This window comes from Cucurbita moschata, unplaced genomic scaffold (assembly GCF_002738365.1).
Source record: "Cucurbita moschata cultivar Rifu unplaced genomic scaffold, Cmos_1.0 Cmo_Scf00092, whole genome shotgun sequence".
Taxonomy (NCBI): Eukaryota; Viridiplantae; Streptophyta; class Magnoliopsida; order Cucurbitales; family Cucurbitaceae; genus Cucurbita; species Cucurbita moschata.
The window spans coordinates 96409-101605 of NW_019268608.1; positions in this window are offsets into that span (position 1 = coordinate 96409).

The window sequence follows — 5197 nt, forward strand, 5'->3', positions numbered from 1 at the left end:
CACGTCTAGCTGTCGAGATTGATAATGTGAGTCTGTAACCCATCCATTGAGGTTCTTGGAATGATTCTATAGCTTATCATTACCATGTTCGGAGTTGGATCATGGGTCTTGGGCGAAGGAATCCTTGATTTACCGCCCTTCGAGTTGAAGGAAGTGTCATAAGGCTAATTTTTTTTCAATTTTGTTGATTTTTTTAGTGATTTTATTTGATTTTATTTCAATTTTGTCAAACTCACTCACGTGCTCATCTCAATAATTTCAGCCTTGTTGGCGTTCAATAAGAGAGACCTTGGAAATAACCTGTAACTATTCAACTCGATTATCACATTAACAATTTGAATCAAATAAAGTGACATTAACCATTTGAATCACCTCAACCCCACTCGTTGAACTTGACCAAATGTCTATAACATAACACTAACAAAGGTACAAAGTAACACTAACAAAGGTACAAAGTTCATAAAAGTCTTTTTAATCTAAAATACCATTGAACTTGACCACTATAGTGCCTCTCAAACGTAGGTAAAGTTTAAATTAAGGTCTCCTTGTCAAACTCACTCGAGTGCTCATCTCAACCATGATGGCGTTCAATAAGAGAGACCTCGAAAATAGCCAGATTATCACATTAACCATTTAAATCACCTCAACCCCACTTGTTGAAATTGAAACAAATATCTATAACATAACACTAACATAGGTACGATGTTCATAAAAGTCTTTTTAATCTAAGATACTATTGAACTTGACCATTAAAGTGCCCCTCAAAATGAGGTAAAGTATAGATATAATTGGTGACAAAAAGATGAAACTATAAAATAAAAAGAAATAAGAAAATAATATTCAATTTCAGAGAATCAAACCAGAATCTCCTAGGTGAAAGCCAAATATCAAAACCGTTGGACAACAATGAATTTTTGGTGTACTTGTCCTAAAGTCTTTTGTCTAATCTCTAAAGAGTTTTACTATGATGTTTTGAGTAATGTCTAACTCTTCGACAAGTCCTTTCATGTGTGATAGAGTTCTCTGAGTTACCGCGACGTTTCGAGCTGTTCGATCGTGTGGCTTTTTCTTCAAAAGGGTCAACATCAAATGTCAGGTCTTTGATTGGCAACCTATCTAGAGGAGCGTCAATTGCATCGATTCCATCAATAGTCTTCCTATGAGTTTATGGTGCATGACCCATTTTTTATACCATTCACCTTCGAGCGCCACCATAGTTTTGCATCGTCCATGAGATGCATTGCAACCAACGTAACTCTTAGGTCCTATGAGCAAGTTCCAGTAATCAAAAGAAATCAGCTTGTTGTGTACATTCATTAATAGTTGTGTCCGTTTTCTTCGATTTTAAATTTATTTGAGCCTTATTAAATCCCATCCAATGGTCTTTGTCTCAAACTTTGGTGATGACCTATCCTAAAAAAGCCAACTTCAAAAAAATTTTAGGTTCTCTGAATTACGTGTCTTATATCCTTCAAGATAACAGACACATTTACAAATGTCTTGAGGAGTGTCTTCAAAATAATACAAAGTCTTGATTTGTAAGGGATATCTCTACAACCCAAAAAAATCAAATCATTAGTCAAATAAACTCTCTACTTAAGTCTTATTGACCCAAGGGCAGATCTCATAATGAAACGTGACGCATCAATTATCGGATATGGAGGTATCTAAAATTGTCAAAGAGGACAGAGAATCAATTATCATATTCCATTCAAAAGCCTCAAATAATACCATACAAATTACAAAATAGTAAAAAAAAAAAAAAAAGTATTCTTTCCATTCTACTATGTGTACAAATTTTTTTAAAGAAAATTTAATTAACAAAACTATTAAAATCTATTCCAGAGTCAAATTTAGTTTTAGAAAAAGAAGGGAATAATCTGGTTTCAAACAAAAAATAATTTTGCTAGATAGAAGTAAATTTTGTTGTGGTTTGATTTTAAAATTTTACCTATAAAAGAAGTTGAAAACACCTTGGGAGATTACCTATGGGAGAGTTTCTAACAAAGTCTCTCTTCTCTCCTCTGTCTTCTCAAACTCATACTAATCCAACCAATCATTTGCATGGACTCAAAAGTTCAATTACCTATAAAAAAAAGTTGAAAACACCTTCTGAAAATCTGTAAGGATACTACAACCTCTAGCTTTGCAAAATTCAGCGTTGTTGGCGCTTATCAAAATCGCTGCCAAAATAAAGTTTAACAAGTGGTTCTATGGTGTAGTGGTTAGCACTTTCGACTTTGAATCTAACGACCTGTGTTTAATTCCCAATAGGTAATCCACCAATTTATACAAAATTGGTCCATAGCTGATTCGGTAGAGTCACTTTTGGACTGATAATCTGTAGAAGGGGTCACTAAGGTTGAGATCATACAAAATGGGTCCATAGCTCAATGTTAGAGTATTTGATTGCTGATCAAGAGGTCACCAATTCGAACATAGTTGGGCCCTTCTATCTTGGATAGAAATTTGTCACACTTTTTGGACCGACACTATGTCTAAGGGGTCACTAAGGTTAAAATCCTACAAAATGGATCCATGGCTCAGTGGTAGAGAATTTGACCGGTCACTCGTTTGAACTTGGTTGGGCCCTTTTATTTTAGACAGACACTTTTTTCACTTTTGGACTGACACTCTGTAGAGGGATCACTAAAGTTGAAATCATGCAAAATGGGTCCATAGCTCAGCATTTGACTGCAGATCAAGATGTCATCAGTTCGAATCTGGTTGGGCTCTTTTATTTTGGACAAAGCCGACCACCGAGTGTCTAAAGGAAAAGAACCATGTAGTTAGAACCTAAGGGCCACTGTTCTCGGACAAGAATCAAGAAATCATTAAGAAAAGAGTGTGATATCCAAGCACCCACTATGAACATGGTCAAAAACTAAGATTGTCCTAGAAGAACAACACCAACTATTTTTGATATTTTGAATATAATGTAAATGTAAATATATGTGTTCATTATATTTTATTTCTTTTTTTATTTCGAGAAAACATTGTACTTTGTTTTCAACCTCTCTTAACTTGCAATAGGTGCTTCGAGAACCCACCGAAAATGGGTCATGACTCTCTTTTTGTTTTCACTTACTCTTCCTAAATCTATAAAAATGTCTCCTATTTTTATTCCTAAGTTTGCCAGCGACATTGTTTGTTGTCGAGCTTGATAATGTGAGTTTGTAACCCATCCATTAGGGTTCTTGGAATGATTCTCTAGATTATCCCTTCCATGTTAGGAGTTGGGCCATGGGTCTTGGGTGAAGGAACCGTTGGTTTACCGCCCCTAAGAGTTAAGTTGAGGCTAGTTTCACTCTCTTTTTGTTTTCACTTACTCCTCCTAAATCTTCTCCTATTTTTATTCCTAAGATTGCCGGCGACATTGTTTGTTGTCGAGCTTGATAATGAGAGTTTGTAACCCATCCGTTAGGGTTCTTGGAATGATTCTCTAGATTATCCCTTCCATGTTAGGAGTTGGGCCATGGGTCTTAGGTGAAGGAACCGTTGGTTTACCGCCCCTAAGAGTTAAGTTGAGGCTAGTTTCACATAGTATCATTGTCTTTGAGATTACAATTCTTTTCTATTTTATCTAAATTTTTTAGATATGGTTCATTTCCAAATGCATGCTAACACCCTTATTGTTGAATAAATGACTATTATGATTATAAGTCAACTGAGTTAAGTGGAAGTAAATTTTGAAGATGAAATTAAAGTATTAATTTTGATGTCATCTTTACCTGAGTTTTGGGATATTGTTATTAATGAGATTCAATCTAATGCCATTAGAAAAAGAATGGTCAACATAAGATATTTGAAACAAATAAATATTTTGTCCTCTGTGATATATCAAATCACTCATTTAAAATTCCTTAATAATAAACCTGAAGCCTTACATCTTTTATAGAGAAAAGTTCCTTAAATAGAAGTCTTATTAGATACTTCTAAGCATTTAGAGATCAACTAGACACAAAGATAAATATTCTAAAAAAAATTAGGGGTTAAACTTTTAGTTAACATAATTTAAGAAACTTATGATTTTTATATTATCAAGAGTTTAATTGAGCTAGGTCGATCAATCTAAAGGACCTAAGAATTGAACGGAACCAAACCAACCAGTTAGTAACATGGTTTAGTGAAAGCATTTTCATGCAAAGTAGAAGCAATAATGGAGGGTTTGAAATAATATAGTTTTCACCCCTTGTTTCTCGAGTGAATATTGAAATAATATAGTTTTCATGTTAAGTTTTGCACCAAAGAAAGAAAGACTGGGATGTAAAGTATTATTTCAATTTGTTTGTAATATACAAAAATATATAAATTAACTATAAGAAATATATAAAATTACATGTTCTCTAAGAGCTTCAATCAACACTAGAGGGTTACTTATGCAACCACTCTAAAGGTGCTCAAGATCACAACGAGTTAGATAAAACAGCTCTAGAATTTTGAATCCAATAACTTGAGTTTTACTCGTGATAGGATCTCTCTTCTTGTGGAATCTGCATAAAATAGGAAAAACCATTCCAAAATAAATTTTTACAAGGGGTTCTATGGTGTAGTGGTTAGCACTTTGGACTTTGGATCCAACGACCTGGATCCAAGCTAAGCAGGCAAGTACAAGACGGACAAAATGCACATACAAATTGATTGACATATGATCCCTCTCTCTTTGGCTAGTTGGCTAGTTGCACGATAAGCGGGAAAGCATACCATGTAAGGATAGAAAGGCTGCTCGATCTCCTGTAAGGCCAACCCTCAACGGCGAGCTCACAAGGCAATGCTATAAGTCTGATAGAAGTCCAAGGTTTCATCTACTACGAACCAGGAAGCTCTTGGAGGAGCTAACATGAAATGAGAAATACATTCGTTTACGACAACTAATAGATAGCGAACTTTTTGGTAGAAACTGAATGATCCCTTGGCTCGAGCAAGAAAAGGAGTGGAATCTGGTGAGTGAGGAGTGGAATCGTGTTTGTGAGAGGTTTTTTCTCAAGGCTTTTCACCAAGAAGAAGAAGAAGACCTTCCATGTACCATGATCACTCTATTTAAAGAGTCATGTTTGCATGTTCATGCAAATTTGAGATCACCAAATTTTGACACTTAAAATTCCACTCAAATGTTTGGGATTATGTGGCAAGCATGCATGTTTGAGTTAACCAAATTTTGACACTCAAAATTCCACTCAAACTTGTGGGGTTATTT